The following is an 18,493-nucleotide window of genomic DNA, read 5'->3' on the forward strand; positions in this document are numbered from 1 at the left end:
TGCGTGGCAGGGCGCAGCATATCTTTACGGTAGGCCTCACGGTTCAGGCTGCGGGTGAGGCTTAGGTTTCAGGGTCAGGGCTGGAGCCAGGGTTAGGTTTAATCTCCCGGTTAGGCCTATGTTGCAGATTGGGGTACGGATACATGTTAGGGGGCGTGTGCGTTGCAGGGCGTCTCTTATCGTTAGGGTAGGCCTCAGGGTTCAGGCTGCGGGTGAGGCTTAGGGTTCAGTGGCAGGGTTGGAGCTAGCGTTAGGTATAGGCTCCCGGTGAGGCCTAGGGTCGTGATTGGGGTACGGATACATGTTCGGGGGCATGTGCGTTGCAGGGCGTGTCTTATCGTTAGGGTTGGCCTCCTCAGGGTTGAGGCTACGGGTGAGGCTTAGGGTTCAGGGTCAGGGTTTCAGCTAGGGTTGGGTTAGGCTCCCAGTGAGGTTTAGGGTCGAGATTGGGGTACGGATACGTGTTTGGCCGCGTGTGCGTTTCAGGACGTGGATTATCGTTAGGCTAGGCCTCAGGGTTAAGGCTGCGGGTGAGGCTTAGGGTTCAGGGCCAGGGTTGGAGCTAGGGTTAGGGTTAGGACCCCGGTGGTGCCTAGGATCGCTATTGGGGTACGGATACGTGTTAGGGGGCGTGTGCGTTGCAGGGTGTGGCTTATTTTTAGGGTAGTCCTCAGGGTTCAGGCTGTGGCTGTGGCTTAGTCTTCAGGGTCAGGGTTGTAGCTAGGGTTAGGTTAGGTCTCCCGGTGAGGTCTAGGGTGGAGATTGGGGTAGGGATACGTGTTCGGGGTCATGTGCGTTGCGGGGCGTGTGCATTGCAGGGCGTGGCTTATCGTTAGGCTAGGCCTCAGGGTTCAGCCTGCGGGTGAGGCTTAGTGTTCATGGTAAGGGTTGGTTTTAGGTTTAGGATTAGGGTCCCAGTTAGTCCCAGGGTCCCGATTGGGGTACGGATATGTGTTAGGGGGCGTTTTCATTGCAGGGCGCGGCTTATCGTTATGGTAGGCCTCAGGGTTCAGGCTGCATGTGAGGCTTAGGGTTCAGAGTCAGGGTTGGAGCTAGGGTTAGGTTTAGGCTCTCGCTGAGGACTACGGTCGAGATTGGGGTACGGATACGTGTTAGGGGGCGTGTGCATTCCAGGGAGCGGCTTAAGGTTAGGGTAGGCCTCAGGGTTCATCCTGCAGGTGAGTCTTAATGTTCAGCCTCTGGTTTGGAGCAAGGGTTAGGTTTAGTCGCCCGGTGAGGCCTAAGGTGGAGATTGGGGTACGGATACATGTTAGGGGGCGTGTGCATTGCAGGTCGCGACTTATCATTACGGTAGGCCTCAGGGTTCAGGCTGCGTGTGAGACTTAAGGTTCATGGTCAGGGTTGGAGGTAGAGTTAGGTTTAGTCTCCCGGTGAGGGCCTAGGGTCGAGATTGGGGTACGGTTACGTGTTTGGGGGAGTGTGTGTTGCAGGTCGCGTCTTATCGTTAGGGTAGGCTTCAGAGTTCAGTCTTCGGGTGAGCCTTAGGTTTCAGGGTCATTGTTGGAGGTAGGTTAAGGTTAGGCTCCCGATGAGGCCTAGGTTCGTGATTGGCGTACGGATACGTGTTTGGTGTCCTGTGCGTTGCACGTCGCGGCTTATCGTTAGGGTAGGCCTCAGGTTTCAGGCTGCGGGTGAGGCTTAGGGTACAGGGTCAGGGATGGAGCTAAGGTTAGGGTTACGCTCCCGGTGAGGCCTAGGTTCGAGATTGTGGTACGGACATGTGTTAGGGGGCGTTTTTGTTGCACGGCGCGGCTTATACTTAGGGTAGGCCTCGGGGATCAGGCTCTGGGTGAGCTTTAGGTTTCAGGGTCAGGGTTGGAGCTAGGGATAGGGTTATGCTCTCGCTGAGGCCTAGGGTCAAGATTGGGGTATGGATACGTGTTAGGGGGCGTGTGCGTGGCAGGGCGCAGCTTATCGTTACGGTAGGCCTCACGGTTCAGGCTGCGGGTGAGGCTTAGGTTTCAGGGTCAGGGCTGGAGCCAGGGTTAGGTTTAGTCTCCCGGTTAGGCCTATGTTGCAGATTGGGGTACGGATACATGTTAGGGGGCGTGTGCGTTGCAGGGCGTGGCTTATCGTTAGGGTAGGCCTCAGGGTTCAGGCTGCGGGTGAGGCTTAGTGTTCGGGGTCAGGGTTGGAGGTAGAGTTAGGTTTAGTCTCCCAGTGAGGGCCTAGGGTCGAGAATGGGGTACGGTTACGTGTTTGGGGGCGTGTGCGTTGCAGGGCGCGTCTTATCGTTAGGGTAGACCTCAGGGTTCTGGCTGCGGGTGATGCTTAGGGTTCAGTGGCAGGGTTGGAGCTAGGGTTAGGGTTAGGCTCCCGGTGAGGCCTAGGGTCGAGATTGGGTTACGGATACGTGCTTGGGGGAGTGTGCGTTGCAGGGCGCGGCTGATCATTAGGGTAGGCCTCAGGGTTCAGGCTGAGGGTGAGGCTTAGGGTTCAGGGTCAGGGATGGAGCTAGGGTTAGGGTTTGGCTCCCGGTGAGGCCTAGGGTCGAGATTGTTGTACGGATACGTGTTCGCGGGCGTGTGCGTTGCAGGGCGCAGCTTATCGTTCGGGTAGGCCTCAGGGCTTAGGCTGAGGGTGAGGCTTAGGGTTCAGGGTCAGGGATGGAGCTAGGGTTAGGGTTAGGCTCCCGGTGAGGCCTACGGTCGAGATTGTGGTACGGATATGTGTTAGGGGGCGTTTTCATTGCAGGGCGTGGCTTATCGTTAGGGTAGGCCTCAGGTTTCAAGCTGCGGGTGAGGCTTAGGGTTCATGGTCACAGATGGAGCTAGGGTTAGGTTTAGTCTCCCGGTTAGGCCTAGGGTCGAGATTCAGTTTCGGATTCGTGTTATGCGGCGTGTGCGTTGCAGGGCGTGGCTTATTATTAGGGTTGGCCTCCTTAGGGTTGAGGCTGCGGGTGAGGCTTAGGGTTCAGGGTCAGGATTTTAGCTAGGGTTAGGGTTAGGCTCCCAGTGAGGTTTAGGGTCGAGATTGGTGTACGGATTCGTGTTCGGGGGCGTGTGCGTAGCAGGACGTGGATTATCGTTAGGGTAGGCCTCAGGGTTTAAAGTGCGGATTAGGCTTAGGGTTTAGGGCCAGGGTTGGAGCTAGGATTCGGGTTCGGCTCCCGGTGAGGCCTAGGGTCCCTATTGGGGTACGGATACATGTTCAGGGGTGTCTGCATTGCAGGGCACGGCTGATCATTAGGATAAGCCTCAGGGTTCAGGCTGCGGGTGAACCTTAGGGTTCAGTGTAACGGTTGGACTTAGGGTTCGGGTTAGGCTTCCGGTGAGGCCTAGGTTCGATATTGGGGTACGGATACGTGTTAGGGGACGTGTGCGTTGCCCAGCGCGGCTTATCGTTAGGGTAGGCCTCAGGGTTCAGGCTGCAGGTGAGGTTTAGTGTTCAGGGTCAGGGATGGAGCTAGGGTTATGGTTAGGCTCCGGATGAAGCCTAGGGTCGAGATTGGGGTACGGATACGTGTTAAGGGGCATGTGCGTGGCAGGGCGTGGCTAATCGTTAGGGTTGGCCTCCTCAGGGTTGCGGCTGCGGGAGAGGCTTAGGGTTCAGTGTCAGAGTTTTAGCTAGGGTTAGAGTTAGGCTCCCGGTGAGTCCTAGGGTCGAGATAGGGGTCCGGATACGTGTTCGGGGGCATGTGCGTTGCAGGGCGTGGCTTATCGTTAGGGTAGGCCTCAGGGTTCAGCCTGCGGGTGAGGCTTAGTGTTCAGGGTAAGGGTTGCACTTAGGGTTAGGATTAGGCTCTCAGTGAGTCCCAGGGTGGCGATTGGGGTACGGATATGTGTTAGGGGGCGATTTCGTTGCACGGCGCGGCTGATCGTTAGGGTAGGCCTCAGGGTTGAGGCTGTGGGTGAGGCTTAGATTTCAGTGTCAGAGTTGGAGCTAGGGTTATGTTAAGGCTACCCGTGAGGCATACGGTAGAGATTGTGTTACGGATACGTTTTAGGGGGCATGTGCGTTGCAGGGCACGGCTGATCGTTAGGGTAGGTCTCAGGGTTCAGTCTGCGGGTGTGGCTTAGGGCTCAGCGTCAGAGTTGGAGCTAGGGTTAGGGTTTGGCTCCCGGTGAGGCCTAGGGTCGAGATTGTGGTACGGATACGTGTTCGGGGGCGTGTGCGTTGCAGGGCGCAGCTTATCATTAGGGTAGGCCTCAGGGTTAAGGCTGCGGGAGAGGCTTAGTGTTCAGGGTCGGGATGGAGCTAGGGTTAGGGATAGGCTCCCGGTGAGGCCTAGGGTCGTGATTGGGGTACGGATACATGTTCGGGGGCATGTGCGTTGCACGGCGTGGCTTATCGTTAGGGTTGGCCTCCTCAGGGTTGAGGCTACGGGTGAGGCTTAGGGTTCAGGGTCAGGGATTCAGCTAGGGTTGGGTTAGGCTCCCAGTGAGGTTTAGGGTCGAGATTGGGGTACGGATACGTGTTAGGCAGCGTGTGCGTTTCAGGACGTGGATTATCGTTAGGCTAGGCCTCAGGGTTAAGCCTGCGGGTGAGGCTTAGGGTTCAGGGCAAGGGTTGGAGCTAGGGTTAGGGTTAGGATCCCGGTGGTGCCTAGGATCGCTATTGGGGTACGGATACGTGTTAGGGGGCGTGTGCGTTGCAGGGTGTGGCTTATTTTTAGGGTAGTCCTCAGGGTTCAGGCTGTGGGTGTGGCTTAGTCTTCAGGGTCAGGGTTGTAGCTAGGGTTAGTTTAGGTCTCCCGGTGAGGTCTAGGGTGGAGATTGGGGTAGGGATACGTGTTCGGGGGCGTGTGCGTTGCGGGGCGTGTGCGTTGCAGGGCGTGGCTTATCGATAGGCTAGGCCTCAGGGTTCAGCCTGCGGGTGAGGCTTAGTGTTCATGGTAAGGGTTGGTTTTAGGTTTAGGATTAGGGTCCCAGTTAGTCCCAGGGTCCCGATTGGGGTACGGATATGTGTTAGGGGGCGTTTTCATTGCAGGGCGCGGCTTATCGTTATGGTAGGCCTCAGGGTTCAGGCTGCATGTGAGGCTTAGGGTTCAGAGTCAGGGTTGGAGCTAGGGTTAGGTTTAGGCTCTCGCTGAGGCCTACGGTCGAGATTGGGGTACGGATACGTGTTAGGGGGCGTGTGCGTTCCAGGGAGCGGCTTATCGTAAGGGTAGGCCTCAGGGTTCATCCTGCAGGTGAGTCTTAGTGTTCAGCCTCTGGTTTGGAGCAAGGGTTAGGTTTAGTCGCCCGGTGAGGCCTAAGGTGGAGATTGGGGTACGGATACATGTTAGGGGGCGTGTGCATTGCAGGTCGCGACTTATCATTACGGTAGGCCTCAGGGTTCAGGCTGCGGGTGAGACTTAAAGTTCATGGTCAGGGTTGGAGGTAGAGTTAGGTTTAGTCTCCCAGTGAGGGCCTAGGGTCGAGATTGGGGTACGGTTACGTGTTTGGGGGCGTGTGTGTTGCAGGGCGCATATTATCGTTAGGGTAGGCCTCAGAGTTCAGTCTTCGGGTGAGCCTTAGGTTTCAGGGTCATTGTTGGAGGTAGGTTAAGGTTAGGCTCCCGATGAGGCCTAGGTTCGTGATTGGCGTACGGATACGTGTTTGGTGTCCTGTGCGTTGCACGTCGCGGCTTATCGTTAGGGTAGGCCTCAGGTTTCAGGCTGCGGGTGAGGCTTAGGGTTCAGGGTCAGGGATGGAGCTAAGGTTAGGGTTACGCTCCCGGTGAGGCCTAGGGTCGAGATTGTGGTACGGACATGTGTTAGGGGGCGTTTTTGTTGCAGGGCGCGGCTTATACTTAGGGTAGGCCTCGGGGTTCAGGCTCTGGGTGAGTTTTAGGTTTCAGGGTCAGGGTTGGAGCTAGGGATAGGGTTATGCTCTCGCTGAGGCCTAGGGTCAAGATTGGGGTATGGATACGTGTTAGGGGGCGTGTGCGTGGCAGGGCGCAGCTTATCGTTACGGTAGGCCTCACGGTTCAGGCTGCGGGTGAGGCTTAGGTTTCAGGGTCAGGGCTGGAGCCAGGGTTAGGTTTAGTCTCCCGGTTAGGCCTATGTTGCAGATTGGGGTACGGATTCATGTTAGGGGGCGTGTGCGTTGCAGGGCGTGGCTTATCGTTAGGGTAGGCCTCAGGGTTCAGGCTGCGGGTGAGGCTTAGGGTTCGGGGTCAGGGTTGGAGGTAGAGTTAGGTTTAGTCTCCCGGTGAGGGCCTAGGGTCGAGATTGGGGTACGGTTACGTGTTTGGGGGCGTGTGCGTTGCAGGGCGTGTCTTATCGTTAGGGTAGACCTCAGGGTTCTGGCTGCGGGTGATGCTTAGGGTTCAGTGGCAGGGTTGGAGCTAGGGTTAGGGTTAGGCTCCCGGTGAGGCCTAGGGTCGAGATTGGGTTACGGATACGTGTTTGGGGGCGTGTGCGTTGCAGGGCGCGGCTGATCGTTAGGGTAGGCCTCAGGGTTCAGGCTGAGGGTGAGGCTTAGGGTTCAGGGTCAGGGATGGAGCTAGGGTTAGGGTTTGGCTCCCGCTGAGGCCTAGGGTCGAGATTGTGGTACGGATACGTGTTCGCGGGCGTGTGCGTTGCAGGGCGCAGCTTATCGTTCGGGTAGGCCTCAGGGCTCAGGCTGAGGGTGAGGCTTAGGGTTCAGGGTCAGGGATGGAGCTAGGGTTAGGGTTAGGCTCCCGGTGAGGCCTAGGGTCGAGATTGTGGTACGGATATGTGTTAGGGGGCGTTTTCATTGCAGGGCGTGGCTTATCGTTAGGGTAGGCCTCAGGTTACAAGCTGCGGGTGAGGCTTAGGGTTCATGGTCACAGATGGAGCTAGGGTTATGTTTAGTCTCCCGGTTAGGCCTAGGGTCGAGATTCGGTTTCGGATTCGTGTTATGCGGCGTGTGCGTTGCAGGGCGTGGCTTATTATTAGGGTTGGCCTCCTTAGGGTTGAGGCTGCGGGTGAGGCTTAGGGTTCAGGGTCAGGATTTTAGCTAGGGTTAGGGTTAGGCTCCCAGTGAGGTTTAGGGTCGAGATTGGTGTACGGATTCGTGTTCGGGGGCGTGTGCGTTGCAGGACGTGGATTATCGTTAGGGTAGGCCTCAGGGTTTAAAGTGCGGATTAGGCTTAGGGTTTAGGGCCAGGGTTGGAGCTAGGATTCGGGTTCGGCTCCCGGTGAGGCCTAGGGTCCCTATTGGGGTACGGATACATGTTCAGGGGTGTCTGCATTGCAGGGCACGGCTGATCATTAGGATAAGCCTCAGCGTTCAGGCTGCGGGTGAACCTTAGGGTTCAGTGTAACGGTTGGACTTAGGGTTAGGGTTAGGCTTCCGGTGAGGCCTAGGTTCGATATTGGGGTACGGATACGTGTTAGGGGGCGTGTGCGTTGCCCAGCGCGGCTTATCGTTAGGGTAGGCCTCAGGGTTCAGGCTGCAGGTGAGGTTTAGTGTTCAGGGTCAGGGATGGAGCTAGGGTTATGGTTAGGCTCCCAATGAGGCCTAGGGTCGAGATTGGGGTACGGATACGTGTTAAGGGGCATGTGCGTGGCAGGGCGTGGCTAATCGTTAGGGTTGGCCTCCTCAGGGTTGAGGCTGCAGGTGAGGCTTAGGGTTAAGGGTCAGTATTTTAGGTAGTGTTGGGCTTAGGCTCACAGTGAGGTTTAGGGTCGAGATTGTGGTACGGATATGTGTTAGCGGGCGTTTTCATTGCAGGGCACGTCTGATCGTTATGGTAGGCCTCAGGGTTCAGGCTGCGGGTGAGCCTAAGGGTTCAGGGTCAGGGTTGGAGCTAGGGTTAGGTTTAGTCTCCCGGTGAGGCCTATGGTGGAGATTGGGGTACGGATGCGTATTTGGGGACGTATGCGTTGCAGGGCGCGGCTTATCGTTAGGGTACACCTCAGGGTTCAGGCTGCGGCTGAGGCTTAGGTTTCAGGGTAAGGGTTCGACTTTTGGTTAAGTTTAGGCTCCGGTGGGCCTAGGGTCGCGATTGTTGTACGGATATGTGTTAGGGGGCGTTTTCGTTGCACGGCGCGGCTTATTGTTAAGGTAGGCCTCAGGGTTCAGGCTGTGGTTGAGGCTTAAGGTTCAGGGTCAGGGTTTTAGGTAGGGTTAGGCTTAGGCTCCCCGTGAGGTTTAGGATCAATATTGGGGTAGGAATACGTGTTAGGGACCGTGTGCGTTGCAGGGCGCGGCTTATCGTTAGGGTAGGCCTCAGGGTTCAGGCTGTGTGTAAGGCTTAGGGTTCACTGTCAGGGTTGTAGCTAGGGTTAGGGTTAGGCTCTCGGTGAGGCACAGGGTCGAGTTTGTGTTACGGATATGTCTTAGGGGGCGTTTTCGTTGCAGCGCACCGCTTATCGTTAGGGTAGGCCTCAGGGTTCAGGGTGCGGGTGAGGCTTAGGGTTCAGGTTCAGGATTGGAGCTAGGGTTAGGTATAGTGTCCCGGCAAGGCCTATGGTGGAGATTGGGGAACGGATGCGTGTTAGGGGACGTGTGCGTTGCAGGGCACGGCTTATCATTAGGGTAGGCCTCAGGGTTAAGGCTGCGGGAGAGGCTTAGTGTTCAGGGTCGGGATAGAGCTATGGTTAGGGTTAGGCTTCCGGTGAGGCCTAGGGTCGCGATTGGGGTACGGATATGTGTTAGGGTGCGTTTTCGTTGCAGGGCGCGGCTTATCATTACGGTAGTCCTCAGGGTTCAGGCTGCGGATGAGGCTTAGGGTTCAGGGTCTGGATGGAGCTAGGGTTAGGAATAGACTCCCGGTGAGGCCTAGGGTCGTGATTGGGGTTCGGATACGTGTTCGGCGGCATGTGCGTTGCAGGGCGCGGCTTATCATTAGGGTTGGCCTCCTCAGGGTTGAGGCTGCGGGTGAGGCTTAGGGTTCAGGGTCAGCGTTTTAGCTAGGGTTAGGCTTAGGCTCCCAGTGAGGTTTAGAGTCGAGATTGGTGTACGGATTCGTGTTTGGGGGCGTGTGCGTTGCAGGACGTGGATTATCGTTAGGGTACGGCTCAGGGTTTAAGCTGCGGGTTAGGCTTAGGGTTTAGGGCCAGGGTTGGAGCTAGGATTAGGGTTTGGCTCCCGGTGAGGCCTAGGGTCGCTATTGGGGTACGGATACGTGTCAGGGGGTTTTTACATTGCAGGATGCGGCGTATTTTTAGGGTACGCCTCAGGGGTCAGGCTGCGGGTGAAGCTTAGGGTTCAGGATAACAGTTGGACTTAGGGTTAGGGTTAGGCTCCCAGTGAGGCCGAGGGTCGGGATTGCAGAACGGATATGTGTTAGGGGGCGTTTACGTTGCAGGGCGCGGCTTAACGTTAGGGTAGGCCTCAGGGTTCAGGCTGTGGGTGAGGCTTAGGGTTCAGGGTCAGGGTTGGAGGTAGGGTTAGGTTTAGGTTCCCGGTGAGACCTAGGGTCAAGATTGGGGTACACATACGAGTTAGGGGGCGTGTGCGTTGCAGGGCGCTGCTTATCGTTATGGTAGGCCTCAGGGTTCAGGCTGCGGGTGAGGCTTAGTGTTCAGGGTGATGTTTTTAGCTAGGGCTAGGGTTTGGCTCCCGGTGATGCCTATGTTCGAAATTGGGGTTGGGATACGTGTTAGGGGGTGTGTGCGTTGCCCGGCGCAGCTTATTGTTAGGGTAGGCCTCAGGGTTCAGGCTGCGGTTGAGGCTTAGTGTTCAGGGTCAGGGATGGAGCTAGGGTTATGGTTAGGGTCCCGGTGAGGCCTAGGGTCGAGATTGGGGTACGGATACGTGTTAAGGGGCATGTGTGTGGCAGGGCTTGTCTTATCGTTAGGGTTGGCCTCCTCAGGGGTGAGGCTGCGGGTGAGGCTTAGGGTTCAGTGTCAGGGTTATATCTAGGGTTAGAGTTAGGCTCCCGGTGAGTCCTAGGGTCGAGATTGGGGTCCTGATACGTGTTCGGGGCCGTGTGCGTTGCAGGATGTGGAATATCGTTAGGGTAGGCCTCAGGGTTCAGGCTGCGGGTTAGGATTAAGGTTTAGGGCCAGGGTTGGAGCTAGGATTAGGGTTTTGCTCCCGGAGATGCCTAGGGTCGCTATTCGGGTACGGACACGTGTTAGGGGGTGAGTGTGTTGCAGGGTGGGCTTATCTTTACGGTACGCTTCAGGGTTCAGCCTGCGGGTGAGGCGTAGTGTTCAGGGATTGAGTTGGAGCTAGCGTTACGGTTAGGCTCGCGGGGAGGCCTAGGGTCGAGATTGGGGTGCAGATACGTGTTAGGGGGCGTGTACGTTGCATGGTGCGGCTTATAGTTAGGGTACGCCTCAGGGTTCAGGCTGTGGGTGAGGCTTAGGGTTCAGAGTCAGGGTTGCAGCTTGGGTTAGGATTAGGTACCCGGGTAGGCCTAGTGCCGAGATTGTGGAACGGATACGTTTTTGGGGGCATGTGCATTGCAGGGCACGTGTGATCGTTAGGGTAGGCCTCAGGGTTCAGGCTGCGGGTGAGGCTTAGGGTTCATGGTCAGGGTTGGAGCTTAGGTTAGGGTTAGGCTCCCGGTGAGGCATAGGGTCGAGATTGTGGTACGGATACGTGTTAGGGGGCGTGTGCGTTGCAGGGCGCGGCTTATCGTTAGGATAGGTCTCAGGGTTCAGGCTGTGGATGTGGCTTAGGCTTCAGGGTCAGGGTTGGAGCTAGGGTTAGGTTAGGTCTCCCGGTGAGGTCTAGGGTGGAGATTGGTGTAGGGATACGTGTTCGGGGGCGTGTGCGTTGCGGGGCGTGTGCGTTGCAGGGCGTGGCTTATCGTTAGGCTAGGCCTCAGGGTTCAGCCTGCGGGCGAGGCTTAGTGTTCATGGTAAGTGTTGGCTTTAGGTTTAGTATTAGGGTCCCAGTTAGTCCCAGGGTCCCGATTGCGGTTCGGATATGTGTTAGGGGGCGTTTTCATTGCAGGGCGTGGCTTATCGTTATGGTAGGCCTCAGGGTTCAGGCTGCATGTGAGGCTTAGGGTTCAGAGTCAGGGTTGGAGCTAGGGTTAGGTTTAGGATCTCGCTGAGGCCTACGGTCGAGATTGGGGTACAGATACGTGTTAGGGGGCGTGTGCGTTCCAGGGAGCGGCTTATCGTTAGGGTAGGCCTCAGGGTTCACCCTGCAGGTGAGTCTTAGTGTTCAGCCTCTGGTTTGGAGCAAGGGTTAGGTTTAGTCGCCCGGTGAGGCCTAAGGTGGAGATTGGGGTACGGATACATGTTAGGGGGCGTGTGCATTGCAGGTCGCGACTTATCATTACGGTAGGCCTCAGGGTTCAGGCTGCGGGTGAGACTTAAGGTTCATGGTCAGGGTTGGAGGTAGAGTTAGGTTTAGTCTCCCGGTGAGGGCCTAGGGTCGAGATTGGGGTACGGTTACGTGTTTGGGGGCGTGTGTGTTGCAGGGCGCGTCTTATCGTTAGGGTAGGCCTCAGAGTTCAGTCTTCGGGTGAGCCTTAGGTTTCAGGGTCATTGCTGGAGGTAGGTTAAGGTTAGGCTCCCGATGAGGCCTAGGTTCGTGATTGGCGTACGGATACGTGTTTGGTGTCCTGTGCGTTGCACGTCACGGCTTATCGTTAGGGTAGGCCTCAGGTTTCAGGCTGCGGGTGAGGCTTAGGGTTCAGGGTCAGGGATGGAGCTAAGTTTGGGTTAGGCTCCCGGTGAGGCCTAGGGTCGAGATTGTGGTACGGATATGTGCTAGGGGGCGTTTTCGTTTCAGGGCGTGGCTTATCGTTAGGGAAGGCCTCAGGTTTCAAGCTGCGGGTGAGGCTTAGGGTTCATGGTCACAGATGGAGCTAGGGTTAGGTTTAGTTTCCCGGTTAGGCTTAGGGTTGAGATTGGGTTTCGGATACGTGTTATGCGGCGTGTGTGTTGCAGGGCGTGGCTTATTATTAGGGTTGGCCTCCTTTGGGTTGAGGCTGCGGTTGAGGCTTAGGGTTCAGGATCAGGATTTTAGCTAGGGTTAGGGTTAGGCTCCCAGTGAGGTTTAGGGTCGAGATTGGTGTACGGATTCGTGTTCGGGGGCGTGTGTATTGCAGGGCGTGTGCGTTGCAGGGCGTGGCTTAACGTTAGGGTAGGCCTCAGTGTTCAGCCTTCGGGTGAAGCTTAGTGTTCAGGGTAAGGGTTGGACTTGGGGTTAGGATTAGGCTCTCAGTTAGTCCCAGGGTAGCGATTGGGGTATGGATATGTGTTAGGGGTCGTTTTCATTTCAGGGCACGGCTTATCCTTACGGTGGGGCGCAGGGTTCACGCTGCGTGTGAGGCTTAGGGTTCAGAGTCAGGGATGGGGCTAGTGTTAGGGTTCGGCTCTCGCTGAGGCCTAGGGTTAGAGATTGGGGTACGGATACGTGGTAGGGGGCGTGTGCGATTCAGGGCGCAGCTTATCGTTAGGGTAGGCCTCAGGGTTCAGGCTGCTTGTGAGGCTTAGGGTTCAGGGTCTGCTTTGAAGCTAGGGTTAGGATGAGTCGCCCGGTGAGGCCTAAGGTGGAGATTGGGGTACGGATACATGTTAGGCGGCGTGTGCGTTGCAGGTCGCGACTTATCATTAGGGTACGCCTCAGGGTTCAGTTTGCGGGTGAGACTTAGGGTTCATGGTCAGTGTTGGAGGTAGGGTTAGCTTTAGTCTCCGGGTGAGGCCTAGGGTCGAGATTGGGGTACGGTTACGTTTTTTGGGGCCTGTGCATTGCAGGGCGTGGCTTATCGTTAGGGTAGGCCTCAGTGTTCTGGCTGCGGGTGATGCTTAGGGTTCAGGGGCAGGGCTGGAGCTAGGGTAAGGGTTAGGCTACCAGTGAGGCCTAGGGTCGAGATTGGGGTATGGATACGTGTTTGGGGGCCTGTGCGTTGCAGGGCGCGGCGTATCGTTAGGGTAGGCCTCAGGGTTTAGGCTGCGAGTGAGGCTTAGTGTTCATGGTCACGGATGGAGCTAAGCTTAGGTTTAGGCTCTCGGTTAGGCCTAGGGTCGAGATTGGGTTTCGGATACGTGTTAGGGGGCCTGTGCGTTGCAGGGCGCGGCTTATCGTCAGGGTAGGCCTCAGGGTTTAGGCTGCGGTTGAGGCTTAGCGTTCAGGGTCAGCGTTGGAGTTAGGGTTAGGGTTTGGCTCCCAGTGAGGTTTAGGGTCGAGATTGGGGTACGGATATGTTTTAGGGCATGTGTGCGTTGCACGACGTGGCTTATCATTAGGGCAGGCCACAGGGTTCAGGCTGTGGGTGCGTCTTAGGTTTCATGGTCAGAGTTGGACCTTGGTTTAGGGTTAGGCTCCCGGTGAGGACTAGGGACTCTATTGCGGTACGGATACATGTTAGGGGGCATGTGGGTTGCACCGTGCGGCTTATCGTGAGGTTAGGCCTCAGGGTTCAGGCTGCGGTTGAGGCTTAGTGTTCAGTGTCAGGGTTGGCGCTAGGGTTAGGGTTCGGCTCCCAGGGAGGCCTAGGGTCGAGATTGGGGTACGGATATGTGTTAGGGGGCGTTTGCGTTACATGGTGTGGCTTATCGTTAGGGTAGGCTTCAGGGTTCAGGCTGCGGGTGAGGCTTAGCGTTCAGGGTCATGGTTGGAGCTAAGGTTAGGGTTAGGCCCTCGCTGAGGCCTAGGGTCGAGATTGGGATACGAATACGTGTTAGGGGGCATGTGCATTGCAGGGCATGGCTGATCGTTAAGGTTGGCCTCAGGGTTGAGGTTGTGGGTGAGGCTTAGGGTTCAGTGTCAGGGTTGGAGCTAGGGTTAGGGTAAGGCTCCCGGTGAGGCCTAGTGTCGAGATTGTGGTACGGATACGTGATAGGGGTCGCGTGCGTTGCAGAGCACGGCTGATCGTTAGGGAAGGCCTCAGGATTCAGGCTTCGGGTGAGGCTTTGTGTTCAGGGTCAGGGTTTGAGATAGGGTTAGGTTTAGGCTCCCGCTGAGGCCTAGATTCGAGATTGCGATTCGGATTTGTTAGGGGCGTGTGCGTTGCAGGGCCCGGGTGATCGTTAGGGTAGGCCTCAGGGTTCAGGCTGCGGGTGAGGCTAAGTGTTCATGGTCAGGGTTCGAGCTGGGTTAGGGTTATGCTCCCGGTGATGCCTAGGGTCGAGATTGTGGTACGGATACGTGTTAGGGGGCGTGTGCGTTGCAGGGCGTGGCTTATCATTAGGGTTGGCCTCCTCAGGGTTGAGGCTGCGGGTGAGGCTTTGGGTTCAGGGTCAGGGTTTTAGCTAGGGTTAGGGTTAGGCTCCCAGTGAGGTTTAGAGTCGAGATTGGTGTACAGATTCGTGTTTGGGGTCGTTTGCGTTGCAGGACGTGGATTATCGTTAGGGTACGGCTCAGTGTTTAAGCTGTGGGTTAGGCTTAGGGTTTAGGGCCAGGGTTTGATCTAGGATTCGGGTTTGGCTCCTGGTGAGGCCTAGGGTCGCTATTGGGGTACGGATACGTGTTAGGGGGTTTTTGCATTGCAGGATGTGGCGTATTTTTAGGGTACGCTTCAGTGTTCAGGCTGCGGGGGAGGCTTAGGTTTCAGGGCCAGGGTTGGAGCTAGGGTTAGGGTTAGGATCCTGGTGGTGCCTAGGATCGCTATTGGGGTACTGATACGTGTTAGGGGGCATGTGCGTTGCAGGGTGTGGGTTATTTTTAGGGTAGTCCTCAGGGTTCAGGCTGTGGGTGTGGCTTAGGCTTCAGGGTCAGGGTTGGAGCTAGGGTTAGGTTAGGTCTCCCAGTGAGGTCTACGGTGGAGATTGGGGTAGGGATACGTGTTCGGGGGCGTGTGCGTTGCGGGGCGTGTGCGTTGCAGGGCGTGGCTTATCGTTAGGCTAGGCCTCAGGGTTAGGCCTGCGGGTGAGGCTTAGTGTTCATGGTAAGGGTTGGTTTTAGGTTTAGGATTAGGGTCCCAGTTAGTCCCAGGGTCCCGATTGGGGTACGGATATGTGTTAGGGGGCGTTTTCATTGCAGGGCGTGGCTTATCGTTATGGTAGGCCTCAGGGTTCAGGCTGCATGTGAGGCTTAGGGTTCAGAGTCAGGGTTGGAGCTAGGGTTAGGTTTAGGCTCTCGCTGAGGCCTACGGTCGAGATTGGGGTACGGATACGTGTTAGGGGGCGTGTGCGTTCCAGGGAGCAGCTTATCGTAAGGGTAGGCCTCAGAGTTCAGTCTTCGGGTGAGCCTTAGGTTTCAGGGTCATTGTTGGAGGTAGGTTAAGGTTAGGCTCCCGATGAGGCCTAGGTTCGTGATTGGCGTACGGATACGTGTTTGGTGTCCTGTGCGTTGCACGTCGCGGCTTATCGTTAGGGTAGGCCTCAGGTTTCAGGCTGCGGGTGAGGCTTAGGGTTCAGGGTCAGGGATGGAGCTAAGGTTAGGGATACGCTCCCGGTGAGGCCTAGGGTCGAGATTGTGGTACGGACATGTGTTAGGTGGCGTGTGCGTTGCAGTGAGCGGCTTATCGTTAGGGTAGGTCTCAGCGTTCAGGCTGTGGATGAGGCTTAGGGATCATGGTCAGGGTTGGAGCTAGGGTTAGGATTAGTATCCCGGTGAGGCCTATGGAGGGGATTGGTGTACGGATACGTGTTAGGGGGCGTGTGTGTTGCAGGGCGCGTCTTATCGTTAGTGTAGGCTTCAGGGTTCAGGCTGTCGGTGAGGCTTAGTTTTCAGGGTAAGGGTTGGACTTAGGGTTAGGTTTAGGATCCCGGTGAGGCCTAGGGTCGCAATTGGGGTACGGACATGTGTTAGGGGGCGTTTTTGTTGCAGGGCGCGGCTTATACTTAGGGTAGGCCTCGGGGTTCAGGCTCTGGGTGAGGTTTAGGTTTCAGGGTCAGGGTTGGAGCTAGGGATAGGGTTATGCTCTCGCTGAGGCCTAGGGTCAAGATTGGGGTATGGATACGTGTTAGGGGGCGTGTGCGTGGCAGGGCGCAGCTTATCGTTACGGTAGGCCTCACGGTTCAGGCTGCGGGTGAGGCTTAGGTTTCAGGGTCAGGGCTGGAGCCAGAGTTAGGTTTAGTCTCCCGGTTAGGCCTATGTTGCAGATTGGGGTACGGATACATGTTAGGGGGCGTGTGCCTTGCAGGGCGTGGCTTATCGTTAGGGTAGGCCTCAGGGTTCAGGCTGCGGGTGAGGCTTAGGGTTCGGGGTCAGGGTTGGAGGTAGAGTTAGGTTTAGTCTCCCGGTGAGGGCCTAGGTTCGAGATTGGGGTACGGTTACGTGTTTGGGGGCGTGTGCGTTGCAGGGCGCGTCTTATCGTTAGGGTAGACCTCAGGGTTCTGGCTGGGGGTGATGCTTAGGGTTCAGGGGCAGGGTTGGAGCTAGGGTTAGGGTTAGGCTCCCGGTGAGGCCTAGGGTCGAGATTGGGTTACGGATACGTGTTTGGGCGCATGTGCGTTGCAGGGCGCGGCTGATCGTTAGGGTAGGCCTCAGGGTTCAGTCTGCGGGTGTGGCTAAGTGCTCAGGGTCAGAGTTGGAGCTAGGGTTAGCGTTTGGCTCCCGGTGAGGCCTAGGGTCGAGATTGGGGAAAGGATACGTTTTTGGGGGCGTGTGCATTGCAGGGCACGGGTGATCGTTAGGGTAGGCCTCAGGGTTCAGGCTGCGGGTGAGACTTAGGGTTCATGGTCAGGGTTTGAGCTTAGGTTAGGGTTTGGCTCCCGGTGAGGCATAGGGTCGAGATTGTGGTACGGATACGTGTTAGGGGGCGTGTGCATTGCAGGGCGCAGCTTATCGTTAGGGTAGGTCTCAGGGTTCATGCTGTGTGTAAAGCTTAGTGTTCACTGTCAGGGTTGTAGCTAGGGTTAGGGTTAGGCTCCCAGTGAGGCATAGGGTCGAGTTTGTGGTACGGATATGTGCGTTGCAGGGCGTGGCTTATCGTTAGGCTAGGCCTCAGAGTTCAGCCTGCGGGTGAGGGTTAGTGTTTAGGGTAAGGGTTGGTTTTAGGGTTAGGATTAGGGTCCCAGTTAGTCCCAGGGTCGCGATTGGGGTACGGATATGTGTTAGGGGGCGTTTTCGTTGCAGGGCATGGCTTATCGTTATGGTAGGCCTCAGGGTTCAGGCTGCATGTGAGGCTTAGTGTTCAGAGTCAGGGTTGGAGCTAGGGTTAGGTTAAGGCTCTTGCTGAGGCCTACGGTCGAGATTGGGGTACGGATACGTGTTAGGGGGCGTGTGCGTTCCAGGGCGTGGCTTATCGTTAGTGTAGGCCTCAGGGTTCAGGCTGCGGGTGAGGCTTAGTGTTCAGGGTCTGGTTTGGAGCAAGGGTTAGGTTTAGTCGCCCGGTGAGGCCTAAGGTGGAGATTGGGGTACGGATACATGTTAGGGGGCGTGTGCGTTGCATGTCGCGACTTTTCATTACGGTAGACCTCAGGGTTCAGGCTGCGGGTGAGACTTAGTGTTCATGGTCAGGGTTGGAGTTAGAGTTAGGGTTAAGCTCCCGGTGAGGCCTAGGATCGAGATTGGGTTTCGGATTCGTGTTATGCGGCGTGTGCGTTGCAGGGCGTGGCTTATTATTAGGGTTGGCCTCCTTTCGGTTGAGGCTGCGGGTGAGGCTTAGGGTTCAGGGTCAGGATTTTAGCTAGGGTTAGGGTTAGGCTCCCAGTGAGGTTTAGGGTCGAGATTGGTGTACGGATTCGTGTTCGGGGGCGTGTGCGTTGCAGGACGTGGATTATCGTTAGGGTAGGCCTCAGGGTTTAAAATGCGGGTTAGGCTTAGGGTTTAGGGCCAGGGTTGGAGCTAGGATTCGGGTTCGGCGGCCGGTGAGGCCTAGGTTCGTGATTGGCGTACGGATACGTGTTTGGTGTCCTGTGCGTTGCACGTCGCGGCTTATCGTTAGGGTAGGCCTCAGGTTTCAGGCTGCGGGTCAGGCTTAGGGTTCAGGGTCAGGGATGGAGCTAAGGTTAGGGTTACGCTCCCGGTGAGGCCTAGGGTCGAGATTGTGGTACGGACATGTGTTAGGGGGCGTTTTTGTTGCAGGGCGCGGCTTATACTGAGGGTAGGCCTCGGGGTTCAGGCTCTGGGTGAGGTTTAGGTTTCAGGGTCAGGGTTGGAGCTAGGGATAGGGTTATGCTCTCGCTGAGGCCTAGGGTCAAGATTGGGGTATGGATACGTGTTACGGGGCGTGTGCGTGGCAGGGCGCAGCTTATCGTTACGGTAGGCCTCACGGTTCAGGCTGCGGGTGAGGCTTAGGTTTCAGGGTCAGGGCTGGAGCCAGGGTTAGGTTTAATCTCCCGGTTAGGCCTATGTTGCAGATTGGGGTACGGATACATGTTAGGGGGCGTGTGCGTTGCAGGTCGTGGCTTATCGTTAGGGTAGGCCTCAGGGTTCAGGCTGCGGGTGAGGCTTAGGGTTCGGGGTCAGGGTTGGAGGTAGAGTTAGGTTTAGTCTCCCGGAGAGGGCCTAGGGTCGAGATTGTGGTACGGATACGTGTTCGGGGGCGTGTGCGTTGCAGGGCGCAGCTTATCATTAGGGTAGGCCTCAGGGTTAAGGCTGCGGGAGAGGCTTAGTGTTCAGGGTCGGGATGGAGCTAGGGTTAGGGTTAGGCTTCCGGTGAGGACTAGGGTCGCGATTGGGGTACGGATATGTGTTAGGGGGCGTGTGCGTTGCAGGGCGCGGCTGATCGTTAGGGTAGGCCTCAGGGTTCAGTCTGCGGGTGTGGCTTAGGGCTCAGGGTC

This window comes from Kogia breviceps, chromosome 7 (assembly GCF_026419965.1).
Source record: "Kogia breviceps isolate mKogBre1 chromosome 7, mKogBre1 haplotype 1, whole genome shotgun sequence".
Lineage (NCBI taxonomy): Eukaryota > Metazoa > Chordata > Mammalia > Artiodactyla > Physeteridae > Kogia > Kogia breviceps.